General features: G+C 30.4%; 1 pseudogene; it reads right to left on the bottom strand.

The window, feature by feature from the left end:
- Positions 1 to 15,906: 15,906 nt before the first annotated feature.
- Positions 15,907 to 15,998, bottom strand: LOC129304283 (U6 spliceosomal RNA; annotated as a pseudogene).
- Between the last annotated feature and the right edge of the window lie 2,704 nt (positions 15,999 to 18,702).

Genomic DNA, 18,702 nt, shown 5'->3' with positions numbered 1-18,702 from the left:
CCTGCAACAATATAATTAACAAAATCTACAAACCAAGGAGCAGGTAAGGATTTAACCACCTAAAGCTTTTCATCTGGGAATTCTTCCTTAATAGGAATTTCATTTTTTGGCAAATGTTCCAATCGAGTTAGATGATCTGCGACTAGATTTTCTGCACCCTTTTTATCAATAATTGTGACATCAAATTCCTGTAAAAGAAGAACCCATCTAATTAACCTAGCTTTAGTATTTTTTTATTCATCAAATATTTCAAAGCTTGGTAGTCAGTATATACCGTTACTTTAGAACAAGAGAAAGATGATATAAATTTTTCAAATGCAAAGACTACAGCTAAAAATTCCTTTTCGGTGGTAGCATAATTAAGTTGTGCTCTATCTAAGACCTTACTAGCATAATATATGACATGTAAGTGTTTATCTTTCCTTTGTCCTAACACAGCCCCTATTGCAAAATCACTTGCATTACACATAACTTCAAAAGGAAGACTCCAATCTGGGGAAACAACTATAGGAGCAAAAATTAATGCAGATTTTAATTTATTAAATGCATCTAAACAAGCCTCGTCAAATACAAAAGGTGTATCCTGCATAAGGAGGTTAGTAAGAGGTTTAGCAATTTTAGAAAAGTCCTTAATAAATCTTCTATAAAAGCCTGCATGATCTAAAAAACTCCTTATACCTCTTACTGAGGTGGGTGGGAGCATATGCTCAATAATTTCAACTTTTGCCTTATCCACCTCAATTCTCCTTTCAGAAACTTTATGGCCTAAAACTATACCTTCACTTACCATAAAGTGACATTTTTTCCAATTAAGTACCAGGTTAGTTTCTTAACATCTTTGTAAAACCTTAGAAAGATTAGTCAAACATAAATCAAAAGTATTACCAAATACAGAGAAATCATCCATAAAAATTTTAATTATGTCCTCTACCATATCAGAGAATATAGCCATCATACATCTTTGAAAAGTAGTAGGGGCATTACAAAGCCCAAAAGGCATTCTACGATAAGCAAAAGTACCATAAAGGTAGGTAAAAGTTATTTTTTCTTAGTCCTCTGGTGCTATTGGTATTTGGAAATACCCAGAGTAACCATCTAGAAAACAATAAAAAGCGTTCCCTGCAATTCTTTCTAACATATTATCTACAAATGAAAAAGGAAAGTGATCTTTGCGTGTTGCTTCATTTAATTTTCTATAATCTATACATACACGCCACCCAGTAACTACTCTTGTGGGAATGAGCTCATCCTTATCATTTTTCACCACAGTTATACCTCCCTTCTTAGGAACTACTTGCACAGGACTTACCCAAGGGCTATCAGAGATAGGATAAATGATACCAGATTTAATCAATTTTAAAACTTCTGCTTTAACTACCTCTTTCATATGGGGGTTGAGTCTTCTTTGTGGTTGCACCTTTGGCAGGTAATTTTCCTCCATAAGAATTCTATGCATACAAATGGAGGGACTAATGCCCTTAATGTCAGTAATAGACCATCCAATAGCATGCTTGAATTCTCTTAGGACTCTCAATAGTTTATTTTCCTGTTTAAAAGTTAACACAGAAGAAACTATGACAGGAAAAGCATTAGAATCACCCAAGAAAACATATTTTAAATGGGAGGGAAGAGGTTTTAATTCAACAAAGGGTGGTGAGTTTGGGGAAGGTAAGGGCGATAAATTGCCTATTCCTAAATCCTCATATTGTTTCCTATAATATTTATTTTCAATTTCAAAAGCTTCTAGACTCATTATTATTGATATAAAATCATGCTCATCCTCTTCTTTTTCACTTAAGTTTAGTGCAATGCATGCCTCAAGGGGATCACTGTATGAGTACATGTTAAAATGTTCTTGGGCAAGGGTATCAATAATATCAATGCTAAAAATAGTTTCATCAAAAGAGGGGAATTTAACAGCTTTAGCTATTTGAAACACTTCCTTTTTGTTACCAACTCTAAAAATTAATTTTCCCACAGCTACATCAATTAAGGCTCCACCAGTTAATAAAAATGGTCTTCCTAAAATTAGAGAGACGTTCCAACTATCCTTAATTTCTAAAATAACAAAATCTGCAGGAATGTAAAATTTATCGACTTTCACTATTACATCCTCAACTACACCTCTTGGATATCTAACTGATCTATCTGCGAGTTGAAGAGTAACATTGATTGGCTTGATATCTGTCATCCCAAGTTTCCTGCATAAAGAATAAGGCATTAAATTAACACTAGCACCTAAATCACATAAACAATTTTCAATAATATTTGAACCAATGTCACAAGGAATAGTAAAACTCCCTGGATCTTTCAATTTAGGTGGTAGTTTTTTTTGTAGAATTGCACTGCACTCTTCTGTAAGTGTCACTGTGGCATATTCTTCCAACCTTCTCTTGTTTGAAACAAGCTCCTTGATGTATTTGGCATAAGCAGGCATCTTTGCTAATGCCTCGATAAAAAGAATATTGATTTGAATTTTTTTAAACATCTCAAGGAATCTTTGGAAGCTTAAATCTGGATCTTTTTTTTGAAGGTGCTCAGGGTATGGAATGGGGGGTACATAAGGTTTGTTTTTAAAAGAAGAAGGGCCACTCTGAGTTGCAACATTAATTTTAGGCATCTCAATTACCTCATCTTCATCATTTTTCTATTTGTTGACCCTTTTAGCCTCATTATCAACCTCCTGGAGTTCTTTATCATTTCGTAAGGTGACTGTCATGACTCCTTCCCTTGGATTAACTTCAGTATTGCTAGGAAACTTATTTTGACTTTGCCCAGTGAGTAAGTTAGCCAAGTTACTTATTTGGGTTTCTACATTTTTCATAGAATTACCCATTTGCGATTCCATATTCTTCATAGAAGCTTGTGTTGAGGTGACTGCTTGTTTAAGTTGGTCAATCTCTTGATTCATACTCTTCATACTATTCACTTGGTAATTTGCCATTTGAGCCAAAGCTTCCTCCAACTTTATTGTACGATCTTCAATTGTGTTTCTTTATTGTTGAAAGCCTGGTGGTGCTGTGGCTTTTGAGTGGTATAATTTTTCCAAGAGAAATTTGGATGATTTTTCCACCCTGAATTGTATGTGTTAGAGTAGGGATCGTTTCTAGGATTAATTTGATCGGTACCAGTTCCCATATAGTTAGCCTCCTCCACATAATCACCATCACAACCTGTATGAAGAGAATTATTAGTAGAAGAAAGGGAATTAACAGAACTAAAATTTTTCAATAATAAATTTAAACTCTTTGTTAAATCTCGTAGTTCATATGAGACATCTGGTGTAGAAACTTCATTAATCATCGCCTTCCTTCCTCGAATCACTTTCTGCTTTGAATTTACCGCTAGCATTTTATAAATCTCTTCCCTTTCTTCAGCCGTCATATTACTTGGATCACCTCGAGCTGCATTATCAACTTTTGATTGGCATTCAGCATTCAACCCATCATAAAAAAAATCCATCAAGAGTATGTGTGGAAATTGGTGATGTGGACATTGGCTTATGAGGAGATTATAATGTTCCTAAGCCTCATGGAACAATTCACTATTTTGCTGTGTGAAGAAGTGAATTTTATCCCTTACTTCTGAAGTCTTCTGAGGAGAATAATATTTCAATATAAATTGCTCATACATCTCCGTCCAAGAGCTTATGGAAGCTTCTGGTAATCGTGAAAGCCATTGACGAGCTTCTCCTTTTAAACAATACGGAAAACAACGCAGCTTTAAATCATCATCCGATAGATTATTTAGCGGTAATGTATCAATTACTGTATAAAATTCTCGTATAAAATCCAAGGCATCTTCAGTTCGGTGCCCATTAAAATTAGGTAGCGCATTTAAGTGAATATTCTTAAATTCATAATTACGCGCTCTCGTACTCAGTTGGATGCATAACGGATTAGATGTGATGAATGGGCATTGAATATCTCTAAATGTAATGGATGGCTTTGGAGTAGTTTCGTCACACATCTTTCTTCTTCTTTGAGATCTATTTTTCCTGCAAAACCGTTCAATTTCTAAATTAATAGGAATCAAATTTAAATCACCAAAACTTCTGAGTTGTATAAAAAATAAAAAATAAAAAAATAAAATAAAAATTTAAAGTTTAAAATTAAAATGAACTAAAAATTAAATAGTTAGCAAATTTGTAACTTCCCCGGCAACGGCACCAAAAACTTGATCGCTCTCGCAAGTGTACGAGATCACAGTAATAGATTACCTGGAGTATTTCAAGTGTCAAACCCACAGGGAAGTTACACTTTTACTAATTTAAATAATTAATAGTTCGAGAAAAATAGATAAAATGGATAATTTTGATAAAAATATAAGGAATAAAAATAAATCAAGAAAATAATGATGATAAAAACACAATCACTTGAAGCGTTGGGATTTAGGATTCACCCTATAGGTTGCTAGTTTCTACCTTTTGAGTTGACTCAAATCAATTATAGTGGCAACGATTCTTAAAATGTCCTAATATTCTCCCGAATTATTAGTCCCTTTTTAATTAGTGTTGAATTCGTTCCCACGATACCCAAACAACTAATTAAACCATGAAACTATAGTTTAAGTCACCATAAATTTTTAGAACTATCCCTAGCCTAGTTATTTATGTTTATTTCTCTAGATCTAGGTTCTCTCTTCACCTCCCAGTCCATCAAGATTACCCATAGATTTAATTAAATGGTGGTCAGTCATTAAATCAATATGAAGAACAAGAAAAATAAATATAATTGGGAAAAAGAAAAAATATTCATAAATATAAATGCAAAGAGTCAAAACAAAGGAAATAGAAAACCAGCTCCCCAATTGGGCTACATCCTTATCCCAACTGGGTAATTTAGAAACACATAATAAAATCAAATAAAACCATTCTAAAATCCCCAATCATGAAAAATGATCACAGAGAAAATTAAGGAGTAGAAGAGAAACAGTTATAATTTGTGAAACTCCTCAATGATCTCGCTTTTAGCCTTCAGAATGCTTCTATGAGCTCCAAATATCTCAGAGAGAATTCTTGAGGTACTCAGATAAGTGATTGGATGCCTTTCCTCTTAGTGGAGGGAGTATTTATAGTTAAAATGGAGGCTCCTTCTTTTCTTCCTTGTCGATGTGGGACTTTGATATATATATATATATATATATTTCTCTTTTTCTTCTTTTCCTTCTATTTGATTTATTCTTTTTCTTTGCAAAATATAAAGATAAAAAGATATAGATAAAAAGATATGAGTGGATTTTGTATTAAAATTCCTTTTTATCTTATAATTAAGTGATGAGAGAAAAATATATAAATATCAATTAAATAGATATGAAATCTTAATAAATATAATCAAATTCAAACTAAAATCTATACCCATTTAATTATAAAATATGCACTTATCAAGAACTTCCTTTAAATTTCTACCTATGAGAAATTATTATATTAAATGTGTCTCATAGTTTATTAGTGGTGAAAAATTCTTATTGATAATCATTGTAAGAAAGTTATTTAAGTGTATATTTTTTTCAGTAATTTTGTTAAATAATATTAATTAACTAAAAAAATTAGTTTTATGGAAAAAGTATTTAAGTGTATATTTTTTGTTTTATATGAAGTTTGTTACTAACTAATTAAAAAACATTCAAATAATATTGATTTTGTCCAAAATCAAACCATAAATCTTTTTATCTACATTTTTAAGTATAGAAATATTTTATTTTTATTAAAAATAAAATAAATAAATAAATGATTGATATAATAAAATAAAGTAAACATAAAATTTTCTCATGATTTATATGTCAAGAGAATCTCTCTCAAACTCCTACCCGTAAAAAATTTTCATTGATAATGGGTGTGAGAAAGTTATTTAAGTGCATAGTTCTTTTTACAATAAAATACAAAAATACTAAAAAACTTTTTTTTCATAAGCTTTTAGTATCTGTAAGTAAATAATAATACATTGATACTCATTAGCTTTATAAAAAAAAGTCATATAGTCAAATTTAGTCCTAACAACTCGTGCTTTAGAGCTAAACCAAATAACCAGATTATTAAATATTATTTTATTTTTTATTTTTTAGTCAATTTCAATTTATATTTAAAAAAATTAATATTTGAATTTTATTTTATTAATAATAAAAAAGAATTTGACTATTCAAAGCCTAGATTTCTTTGGCTTATTATTTTGAGGTAAGTAATGATTAGAGGTTATCTAGATTGATCACATATGATATCCCTATAATTATTTTGTATTGTGAGCTATTGGTATTCATTAAAAATTAAAAGTTGTTCAAGGTGACTATTAACAAAATTTATATGATTAAAATTAATTTTTTTATTAAAATACTTTTTAAGATAATTAAAATATTGTGCACAAAATTTATTTTTAAGAAAGGAAGGAAGACATTTAATCATTTTGGTAGAAGATAAAAATTTAATCATCCATTTATTAGATTTTGAGAAAAATATGGGAAAATAAAAGTAAAAAATATCTAATATAAACTTTGTTTTGGTCACTACCATAAACTAATGTAATACATATTATAAATAAATTATATATTTAATTATTTTAATTTAAAAATAAAATTAAAATTTATAAATTGGTTAAAATATTTATAAGTAATTATTTAATATTAAAAATTTTTTTCTTTTAAGTTCATTTTCATAACAAAAATCATATTTGTTGATAAAAACAACATTTATTAAAAATATAATATAAATAGTCATATAAATTATTTTATTATATTATTAATTAAAAATAAAACATAATATATTTATATCTTTTATCAGTATATTATTTATTATATGTGTATGAAGTTAATATATATATTTAATTTCACATATAATGATTGCAGGCGTGCTTCAGTTCAACTGTTAAAGAAGGAGGGCATAAGATTTGAAGGGTGGAAGGTTAACAGTTTGAGTCTTGACAATGACATATTTTGCAACAAATAAATGACATGGCAAGAGAAGGTGATGTGACGCAAGGTGGCAAGTGACATGTGATGCTAGATGGTGACATGGTGAATGACATGGTATGAGCTAACTCGCACATAGTGAGTGACATGGCGCTAGATGACATGTGACTTGGCATGAACCAGATGCACACGTGGTGCCTAATGCGGCATGAGATGTCATGTAAAGTGGGATTAACTAATGCATACATGGCAGCTGACATGGCGATATTAGTCATAGTGTTTCTCATGATACATTATTATGAGAGACTAACGAATTTCTCTCAGAAACATTTTAAAAGAAATTCTCTCATATTTGTACTCAGATTTATATTGAAAGAACTTCTCTTAGACTTTTAGAACTATTTTACGAAAATGTCTCATGGTTTCAAATGCGAGAACTTCTTGCAGATAATGACATGAGATATGGTTTTGTTTGTGTGAAATATTTTTTCCTTTGACTATTCTAGTCATGGACCTTTTGGATTGAGAAACGATGTTCTCACAAAATTTGGGATGTTTTCTCATAAAAATATGCTATGAGAAAATCATTGTTTTAGTGTAGTCAAAATAAACTCACAAAATAAACTCACAAAATCCTACAGTGGCTGTATTTTGGGTCAGTGCCTTGCCAAACAACCTTTCCCATATTGTTACAATTGACTTCTAACTATTTGTGTCTTCTTGTACAGTTTGGTGCCAAAATTTGTTTAGTCACCTCTTTCAAAGACACTTGCCATGTTGAGGTACTTCCCACCGACAGAAATCCCATTAAAGGCAAGTATTGCAAGTGTTATTTTGTTTAACAATTAGTTGTCTCTATCATGAACTCTAGCTCACACACACATTTTTATCAAATAATTTTGTTCAAGAATGTTATTATCTCTTTAGCAAGTTTGGATCATGGTATGGATGTGTAAAATGTTCAAATTATTATTCCTATTGTGAGTGATTTACGTGATGTGATAGGGATAGAGGTACAAGAAGCATTACATGGTTAATGTCGTTGTCGAAGTTTGAGAGTTTCCCTCTTAGTAAGTAACAAAATCACTCAATTAAGTGTTATAGGTTTGTTTTTGTAGTCATTTGATCTCTTTCGTCTAATTTTCATTTGCATTCCTTTAATGTGGTTATATGGGATTGTCAATTTTTTTCTCTGGCAACTGCAGAACTTTGGCTAAGCTTTTGAAGTGAAGTATAACTCATTGTGGTTTTTTCTTTTTCTTTTTCCTTTTTTTTACTTATTTTTGCACATGGCTTTACCAATTTTCTTTTTATGGCTTAATATATTTGATGGAAATAAGCTCTTCACCCAAATCATTCGTTAATTGTGTAGATGTTCCTTCTGCCGCAGCCAGAGAAAACATTGGTTGATTTTCTAGAAAAAAATGACAGAATGTGAAGTCTTGCAAAACTCATATCAAATGAGAGGTAATTTCTGTTCTAAAGTACTTTAATTTTTTTGGTCACATTATCCTTTTACTTTATTTGCATACCGTAAAGAAAGAATAAGTTCAAAGCATTAATTCTGGCAAGTTGTGGCAGTTTTAGCTGGTGAGGATTGGTACCCTCAAAGTTTCATAAGAAATTAAATGTAAATATGTTTCCTTTTCAACCTCCACTGCCACAGTAATATCAAGCCATACTGGCATTCTAGTTGAAATTTACTATTTCACATTTATTCCATCACGTTTCGTCCAGCACTCTGCTTCACTCTGTTTGGAGCCTTTCAATTGTTGGTTTTGCAAAACGATGAAAATTTGTCATTGGAGCTTTTAACTGTTATGGCACTGAAGGGTTGAGGTGGTGAGAAAATTATGATCAAATTATGAAACTTGAGTGTGAGCAATGTGATGAAATATAAGAATAACATATTTTAAAGAAGCCTAAGCTAGTAGATTATTATTGTTTTTTGCTTTAGCTTGTAAGCTTGCAAGAAGCCTACCTAGGTTGTAGCTTATTCTAGGAAGAAATAGTTTTTCTTTTGCGTTGTTTTTGCAAAAGGAAATCTTTAACTTATCTTTATGGGATGGGTTACTAAGGTTTTCTTTATAGGCAGGAAAGCTTGGTTTAAAATAGACTAAGCCTTGCACTTGCAAGGGGGACTAGACTTGAATGAATGAATTAGTCTGATTGAAAATTATTAAAGTTTCCTTATATAAATGAATTATCAAGGTCCCCCCCTCTTTCGTCTGTCTTTCCTTTTCTTCTTCTTTCTCTACATTTCTGCCTCTGCCTCTCTTTCTCCCCCTAATGGCTACTGTTCTGTTCTTCATTTTCTTCCCTCTCCCTCTCTGTTTCAGTTTTCTTCCTAATCTCTCCCTCTGTTCAGATCTGTGCTAGTGTGTGTGATAGTGTGAGTGTGTGCTACATCACAATGCCAACAAAAAACACGGTTGCTTTTGTCAAAACACAGTTTTGGGGTGACGCAATGCCACTCCAAACATAGAGTATTTGTATTTGACTTTGCATTTGCAAGGTACTGTATTGCTGCTAGGTTTATCACAGGAAAAAGTATTGATGCTTTATTAAATGTGATGATGTATCATGAGTATTGTACTGGCATTAGCTTACTGGGATTTTGGATCTCATTAAATTTGCATTTTGCCTGCATAATTATTTTTTCATTAAAGCTTTTTTTTTTTTTTGTTTGCCCTGCTCGCAGCCTTCTTGAATTGAAGTTGGAATCAGAACAGATAGCGACTCCCCAAGGGTTGGGGCCTTATTCCTCACCACAAGTCAAAAGTGTAATAACCCATAAAATATTTATAAAGTTAGAGTAAATAATAAGGTAAGTGATTATATTTTATTAATTTTAAGGAGAGGTCTATCAAGATGTATTGTGGTTCAGTGGAGAATTTCTTGGTGCCTATGATTAATTCCTTGGCAAAATTACTAAAATACTCTTTGTAAAATATATATGTATATATATATCAGATTTTTTTTATTTCCTCCTCCAATATTTTGATTGATCCTCTGACCTTGGGAGACAGAGAGCTTTGAGAATTCTCCTCCTCCATCCTCCCTTACCACCGCTCGACGACATTACGGAGTGAAGTTTTGGGTATTGAGGTTTGTATGCTCCTTCCCTGTTTCGCATCGTCAAGGCCTTCTTCCTCAATCCTGTGTTGCTTTTCTTTTTTCCTTCTCGTTGTTGTCTGCATCACTGCCGTTCTTCTTCCTCTATTTACTTGGTGCTGGTACTGTCTTGGGGAGTGAGGAACAGCTTCATAACCTGTTTTCCCTTTCTCCTTTGCTCCTTGGTGAGTTTAAACTTCATCCTTTTTCCTTTCTTGCATTGGACCTGTGAATGTGTGTTGATTGGGTTGCTATAAATTTGTGATTCTTCCTCTTTTTTCCAGCTGATACGTGATTGTGAATTAGAAGGGGTTCGGTCAAATTGAAATTTGAATGTGGATTTGGTTTTTATTTGAGTTGAAAAGACCGATATTGTTGAACGAATGTTATGTGATGATTTCTAGAACTTGCATTTGAATTTTCTTTCATGGATCTAACTTCTATTTCTTATTTTTGTATAATAGAACTTTAGAACTTTAGCTGTCAAATTCTGTTCAATGGTGGTTCTATTTTTTAGTTTGTCATACCCTGAATATTGCCTTTTAAGGGTTCTTTAATCTTTAGTGCTGCCTAGGTAAGGAAAAGCATGTGAAGCGTGGCAGTTGTCCATGATTGCAAGGAGTGAGGCATGTGAATAGAGTAATATAATTTTACAAATTCTATAATAATTAAAAGAAGAAGAAGAAAAAGAGAAAAATTGATTTAGTTTTGATGTGACATTTTAACTTGTTTACGGATAGACTTATGAATGTCTACGCATTTAATCTTATACATTTTTGTAGCCATTCGGTTACCATCATAATATTTAGTGATAATGGTTGTTTGATTAGAGGTTTGATAAATGAAGATAATTGAATGGGATAAAGATGATTCGTAATGTTAAATAAGATATGGTAGAATTTGTTTATTTTCTATAGAATATTTAAAAAAAAAGTTATTGTCATCAACTATAATGAATAAAAATGTGTCTATTGTATAAAGTTTTATACGAAGAGTTAGAATTATTTTATAATTGGATAGCTACCATTATTTAAAGTATTGATAATGTTTGATTTTATAGTTTAAGAAATGATTTATTATTATGACTCATGCATGCATGCTTGATTTAAAATGTAGGACAAATCAAAACGCTTGTTGCTAACGACAATTTCGTTAGCCCTTAACAAGTTATGATCCACCTAACTAGCAGGATGTTTGTAGGAGGTGCTAGCCCCGTGCACAGGTTAACGCACATGGAAAGGAGGGATGTATATTCATGAGCATTGTACTCACGTTTATTTCATGGCTTATGCCACGCTTGTTTTGTGGTTTCCAACCACACTTGACTAGTTACTTATACTCGTAGACTATGTGTTCATGTTTTTTTGTGTTTTACCTTCGTAGATTGTATGTTCACGCTTGTTATTCGTTCTGATAAAATCTTACTAAAAAAATATTTTTTTTAAACTACTGTTTTTAAACTAATCCTATTGAACAAACTAGTTTTCATGAAGGTATTTATTTACAATAAGTGATGCATCTCCTGACTGTTTGATATGAGCCTGATAGTTGGAGAGTAGAATTGATAGTAGTATTATCAGCATATGAAGATGTTTTTAGACCAGGTATTTAAATGTAATTATTTATTTGAGTTATGCACTCTTCCTATTTTAAATGATTATTTTGTTAAATTCATGCTTATTTCATTTATATTTCTTTCTTTTACTTCCTTTAATTTAAAATTTGAAACTTTATTCACAAGAAAATATATTTTTGGTCTCATATGTAACATCCCAAAAAATTAACCTAAGGTTAATTAAGTTAATTTAGAGCAAATGAGTAATTTTGAAGGAATATTTAGATATAAATAATTTTAGTTAGAAAATTATTATTGGATTTAATTTAGATTAAAATTCTAAGTTATGATCTTATAGTAAATAGAAATAGTAATGATAATATTATTAAAAAAACAAGAAGAAGAAGGAAAAAGGAACATAAAATAAATTGAAAATTAGAGGGGGGAGAGAAGTAATTTTTGCTTTAAGTGTTGAGGTGTAAATAATGCAAGAAAACAAAACAGAGAGGAAGAAGAGAGCTTTCGGCGTCCCGCGTGCTGCAATGATTATATATATATATATATATATATATAATAAAAAAAGAGAAGAGAGAGGAAAGAGGAAAATAAAAAAAATGTGGGACCCACAGTATTTTTTATAAAACCACCCTCTTTCCTTCGCTTCTTCATTTCTTCCTTGTGCGTGAGCTGAGGCAGAGAGAGAGCGAGAGAGCGAGCGACGCTGTGGCTAGAGGAGTTGATTTAGAAGGTGAAGCTCCATAGTAAGATATTTCAGATGAGATTTTAAGTATTCTATGACTAGATAAGTGTTCTAAACATTTTTTTCTTAGTCGTTTTTTCCCTTTGAGCTGCAGATTCTGAAATTTTAGAAAACTTAGGGTTTGAAAGAGGGATGAATTTATGTTGAATAAATATAGTTTTTGAGGTTGTTAATAGTGTAATAAATATTCTAGAGTATTATTTTGTTGATAGAATTGGAATTTGAGGCATTTGAGTTTATCCCTAGATCCCTATGGGTAGATTTTTGGTTAAATCTGAAAATATAAATTGATTTGTTGATATTTAGATGATTATTTGAGATGAGAAATAAATTATTATGGCTATAGAATAATAATTCTAGGCTTGAAATCAAGTTTGCAATTTTTGGGTATTTTTATGTGCGAATTGTTGGAATAAAAAGAGAAATTTTGATATTAGAAAATTATTTGAATGAAATTATTGTGAAGAAGACTATTAAACCAAGTAGATAGGTTCAAATATATGAAATTAAATTTTAGAATTCAAGAGACTAAGACTAAATTCTTAAAATATATATATATAAAATAAATATAAAATAAAATAAAATAAATACTTAGGTGTTAGAGTATGAGTGAAAATTGTGTTAATAATATTATTGACACATTGGGATATGATCAATTGTAGATTAATTTTTTTTTGACACCATTCAAGCTTTGGAAAGCTTTGGAAGTGTTGTAACTTGAGGGGTAATCTTTGACCTCTCAAAGGTTGAGGTAATTGGGAGAAATCTATTTTATGCATTTGTATGTTACTTAATTAATTATGTTGGTGAAATAAAAAAATGTGTGTGTGCGCGTGTGTCTAAATTTTGAAATGATTGTTTTTAATGCATGTGATTTTGTTGAGACTCTATGACTTGTGACCAAGTTAATTATGACTTGGTGTGAGTAATGAGATTGATGGTTGATGATTATGTGTACACTCTTGATTATAAGTTGTGGATTATGCACAGTGATGAATTGTATGAGCTTGTTGAGTTTTATATGATGTTAATGTGGTTTTGTATGATAATTTAAAAAATTGATGCAAGAGGCATGATTGAAATATGATGATTCTTGATATTTGTTGAGCAAGAAAGTTGATGAGCATGTGGGATAATTTTGAATTATATATATGAGTTTTTGAAATGTATTTTCTCATAAGCACGATCATATGGTGGGAGTTCGCCTTAGTGAAGGAGTTAGCGGTTATACAAAATCCATATAGTACTTGGCTATTAACCAATAATCTTAGGGGTTATAGCCACTACTTACCTTGTAAGGTACTGTAGCATTGTTCCTATTAAGAGACTTGACCCTACTGGCCTACCTGGAGTTTTAGGTAGAGCTAGTTTTGGGTATGACACCCCATAGTATGTGATTTGAGGAAAACCGTGTTCATAAGTGAGTAAGGTAACCCTGGCCCAGTAGTCCTTCATGATATGATTAAGGCTTTGGGTAGTCTCATCACATGGACGATCCCTTCCGATTATTGGCCCACGAATTTCATATCAGAGGAAATAAGGGGGGATATAAGGAAGAGATTGATCATGCATATTATTATTATCATGCCATTTGAGTGAGTGATGGCTATGTTGAGAATATGATTATAATTGTAGAAATGAGAACATGTAGTAATTATGTGAATAATGTATATGTGGGTATTTGTGCAAATTTTATACTTGACTTTATTCTTGAAATTATTCAAAATGTGATTAACATGTTATTAATGTGATTGTTTGAATGGTCACCTTGATAAATTTATTGGCCACTTATATTCATGATTAATTATCATATGTTTATATAACTTAAATATACCTTAGTTACTGAATGGTTGTACTCACCCCTCTCTTTTAACATATTACAGGAGCTAGCTCATCTCAGAAGAACAGAGGAAAGGAGCATTAGGCCAAGTGATAATAATCACTTCTGTAGGCCTCTCTCCTTTTATTTGATATGTGTATTTAGTTTATGATATTGCTAACTAAGATCATATATTCTTGATCCACTTGCATTATGAGTTTTGTGTTGGGGGAAATGTATTTTAGGCCCTGGGGAATGTGGTTTGATACTTGTGCTATAATTACGGGCCAAAATATTTGTGCAAGTAAAAATAGTTATTATCATGCTTCCGTATAGGTTTAATTGAATGATATGAGTTCTTAAAATATTTTAAAGACTTGAGATCCCTTTATATTAAATAGTTTTTTAAAAAAATACATATTAAAAATTCATTTGGGTTAATCTCGTATTGTATAATCCATTTAGGTTAGTCCTTAATTAACCATGGTTAGTATGATGATTAAGTCCTAATTTAGGGCGCCCTTTACATCATATGATATAAGCTAAACTTGTATCTCAAGATGATAGTTGAGGAATTGAATTGCTAAAATGGAGTAGAAGAATTATTTCAGATATATTTGTTTGATGTAAATTTGAACCTATATTAATTTCATGATCTAGTCCTAGGTGTTCAACATGTACTATAGGTAGGATTCTCTTCTTTCTTTTAAGATTGTACATTTGTTGGTAAGGAACGGATATCCTTTTATTTGATTATTGTTATTCTCTACTGTACATTTCAAGAAATCTTATTTAGATAAAGGTTCTATTAAAAAAATTATAAGAAATTCATTGTTTTGTTTATATGAAATCAATTAAAGATAATATATTTTATGAAAAAATATGCTTATAGTTTTGCATGAATAAAAATACATGTGTCCAAACCTTAAGGGATATGGGTTGTACACACATTTTGTGCTAGCCATGCCTTAATTTTTGGGGTGTTACAAAAAGCTTCATTAAGCTGAGTCTCAGGACAAATTACATATTAATAGGCCAAAGCTTGTTCATTGATGGGACAAGTTGTGGTATTGCTGAGAGGATAATACAAAGATTTATATAAAGCATTAGCAAATTCCTTTGATCAAGATGATGATTCCTTGTATTTCAAGAGTGGACGTTACTTGTTATTTTTTATACAATTACTCATTAGTTATTGGCTGAGCTAAGAAGTTACTTATTTTAGTTGAGCTTATAACATAGAGAAAGTGTAATGGATGATTAAGGTCTACCCATCCATATGCTAATATAGATGTTCAATTTTTTTTTTTTGAATGAAAACAGTTTCTTAATCACAGAAGATTACAAGCTATTCAAGTCTATAGACAACTATAATAAGGTGGGGATTGATCAAATGTAATAACACACAAAATCATTTTGTCCTTGAGTGGCCAACAAATGGGCACTGGTGTTTGCCTTTCTGAACATGAAATTTAAATCAAGGCATAAGGGCAGGCTCATACAGACTATGTCAGTCCATTTCCCACATCTAATAATGCAAGTCAAAGAATGATTTGAATTCAAAGGAATATAAATTACATCAAATAGCTAATAAGAAAAATACAAGATCATTTCATGGCCAATTTCTTCGTGAAATTTAGGGAAAATAAAATCCATGAAAATTCATTTGAATATTTATGACTCAACATGCATAAGCTAATGTCATTTTATACATGGAAGATTAGATTAGAATTAGGGTTGAGAAAGAAATGGATTGTCAAAACAATATATTAAGAAACAATATATTTGTACAGGGGTTATGTTAATCTTCTCTGTATCGTTTCAATTTTATCAAATGTCCCAAAAAGGACAATGTCAACATTTTTTTTGTAATAGATATAAACAAATCAAAGACAAGTTTACTTAATGTAGTGTGTAACTACTTGTGCATTTCCTTTTATACAAATTAAAAGGTTTAATTTTTTTTGTCCTTAATGATTGTGATTTTTATGAATTAATATGCGATACTAATTCAGGTTGCAATAAATAATAGGGAAGCTTGTCTTTTAAATAAATGGCTGAAAGTTTGATTCAACATTTTAGTGATGAGAGGTTAAAATTATGTTGTGAAAATAATGGATCGTCAAAACAGTGTACTAGAAAAACACAATTATGTGCCACAAGAGTTTCATTAGATAATTCTTATATTGGATGGCTTAGATGTGTAGATAGGTTTGATGAACGGTTGTGATTGAATAACTAAAATGTTACGTTTTGCACAACACTAGCGTGTGGCTTACCCTTGATATAATGAATTGAATATGAATTTAATGAAATTATTGTAAGACTAATTTTGTATTGACAAAATGAAATGAGAAAACTATCATGAATAAATAATAAAATGCTTCAATTGATCAATTAAAACAAAGACACATTGAATCTCAATGTGATGATGTGACTTGGAGATATTTTTTTAGGTCTTGTGGAAGGATGGGTTTGAACAATGAAAACAACATGATTTCAGAACCAATACTCCAATGTCAATGCCATTTTTTCTGGTAATAAAAATTAATGTCATTTTGAAACTTGAACCAACATCTAACTGAATAGAAAAGGTTATGAAACCAACCATTAACATGCATTAAGATTTAGTATTTGGGTTTGCAACAAATTTGATTACTTTAGAATGAGATTCATAATTTGATTAATTTTATGGAGGCTTAAGATTATACCAGCTAAATGATTGAGCTTGTCGATCCAATCCAATTTGAAGAATAGTGATATAACATTATAATACTAGTGTAATAACTTATTGTAACTATGGGGGAAAAGCATTTTGTAACTAGGGAATAACATGTACATGACTAGGATTGTATAATCATTTTAAAATAAAATGGTTGAGATTACAAATCAAGAAGTGTATGTAGTGCTTCGATTCCTTCAGAGAATAAGGGCTTGTTTGGTTATTGTTTTCATTTTTTGTTTTCAAAAGTTATTTTATAAAACAATTTTAAAAACTGTCTTTGAGAACAAATAAAAAAAACTTGTTTGGTAACAGTAATTCAAAAACAGTGATAGAATTTAAAAAAAAACAAAGAAACTTGCTTGGCAAAATTAATATTAAAAATAAGTTCTAAAAACTAAAATATAATAAAACTCATTTGATAAAAATTATTTTGGGATGTTATTTTGCATGGCAGAATTAGTCTATATGTTGCTGCCAATAAAGTATAATTTATTTTTTGGAATTTCCCTACAATTTACAAAATGAGCAATGTTTATAAGAACATAAAAACTTATAAACGTAAAATTATTTGTTTAATTTTTTAATTAAATCAAGATAGACATGTAATTATTTAATATTATTAATACATGAAAATTTATGTATTTAATTTAATTAAATAAAAATATGTTAAGTATATAAAGTTATGCACGTAAGTTTGCTTTTATATATGTGTGTGTGTGTGTGTGTGTGTGTGTGTAATAAAACATTAACAAAAGCGGAAACATTTTTCAGAAAATGAGAAATGACAAATTTATATTATAATAAAATGAGATATTTTAATAAATACTAAAAGAATCTACAATTATTACAATAATTGAGATAGAGATATAGTTAAGCAAAATATGGTAGAATCAATTGAAAATCATAAACCAATTATGTTGTATAAATAAAAAAAGCCTTAACATAAGCCTAATTACAAGGAGATTAAATCGAAAGAAATCAAATAGCATAGCAGCATGAGGTTGAGAAAGACAAAAATGTTTGAATCAGTGATCACCAAAACCATCCTCCTAACAGTGTGGGAATAGAAATAGCATTTTTTGTTTCCCGCTTTTACTCAATAAAAACAAAAAAATAAGAATAGAAACAGCTAAAAGTTGTTTTGGTTTTCTTGTATTTAAAAACAAAAAATTAAAAACTGTTTTCAAAACAAAAATTAAAAACTCATTAACCAAACAAGTTTTATTGTTTTGAAAATATTAAAATAAAAAAATTGTTTTTAAGAATAGAAAACAAACAGGCTCTAAAATACTAAATCTCTCTTTCTTGACCATTGCAATTGGCTAGCTTGCTTCATGGATCACTCTTGAGTCTTGAAGCCATTGAATATTTTCTGAGTCTACATCACATATTTTTGTGATCTCCCACTTCTACCATGTCTCTCTATATTCATTTTGTTGATGATGCATTCAGTGAACTGAGATGGAGAAAAAAGATATGTATATGTAGTTGGAATTGGAACGCCTCTTCCACCACTAAAATTTTAATTAAGATGTGGATCCCATTATACAACTACATGTTCATGTTTACTCTCTTTCTCAATGTACTCTTGTATTTATTTTATGAATATAGAGGATCCTAGGCATAGTTTTTTACTATCAAGAAGGATACACAAAAGCACTTTCCAAACATATCTTATAAGAAATTGTGCCTGCACGGAGTCATGCACCATAATTGTTATCAAGGCAATTCATTTTATGTGTATTTATTTTATGTGTATTTAATGAATTAATTAATTAAAATAGAATATTAAATGTTGAGGTGATGTGACCTATAGATGTTTTTTGAGT

The sequence above is a fragment of the Prosopis cineraria genome, unplaced genomic scaffold (assembly GCF_029017545.1).
Source record: "Prosopis cineraria cultivar Desert tree isolate PC_DT_omini unplaced genomic scaffold, ASM2901754v1 PC2, whole genome shotgun sequence".
Taxonomy (NCBI): domain Eukaryota; kingdom Viridiplantae; phylum Streptophyta; class Magnoliopsida; order Fabales; family Fabaceae; genus Prosopis; species Prosopis cineraria.
This window is presented reverse-complemented; position numbering and strand designations above follow the sequence as displayed.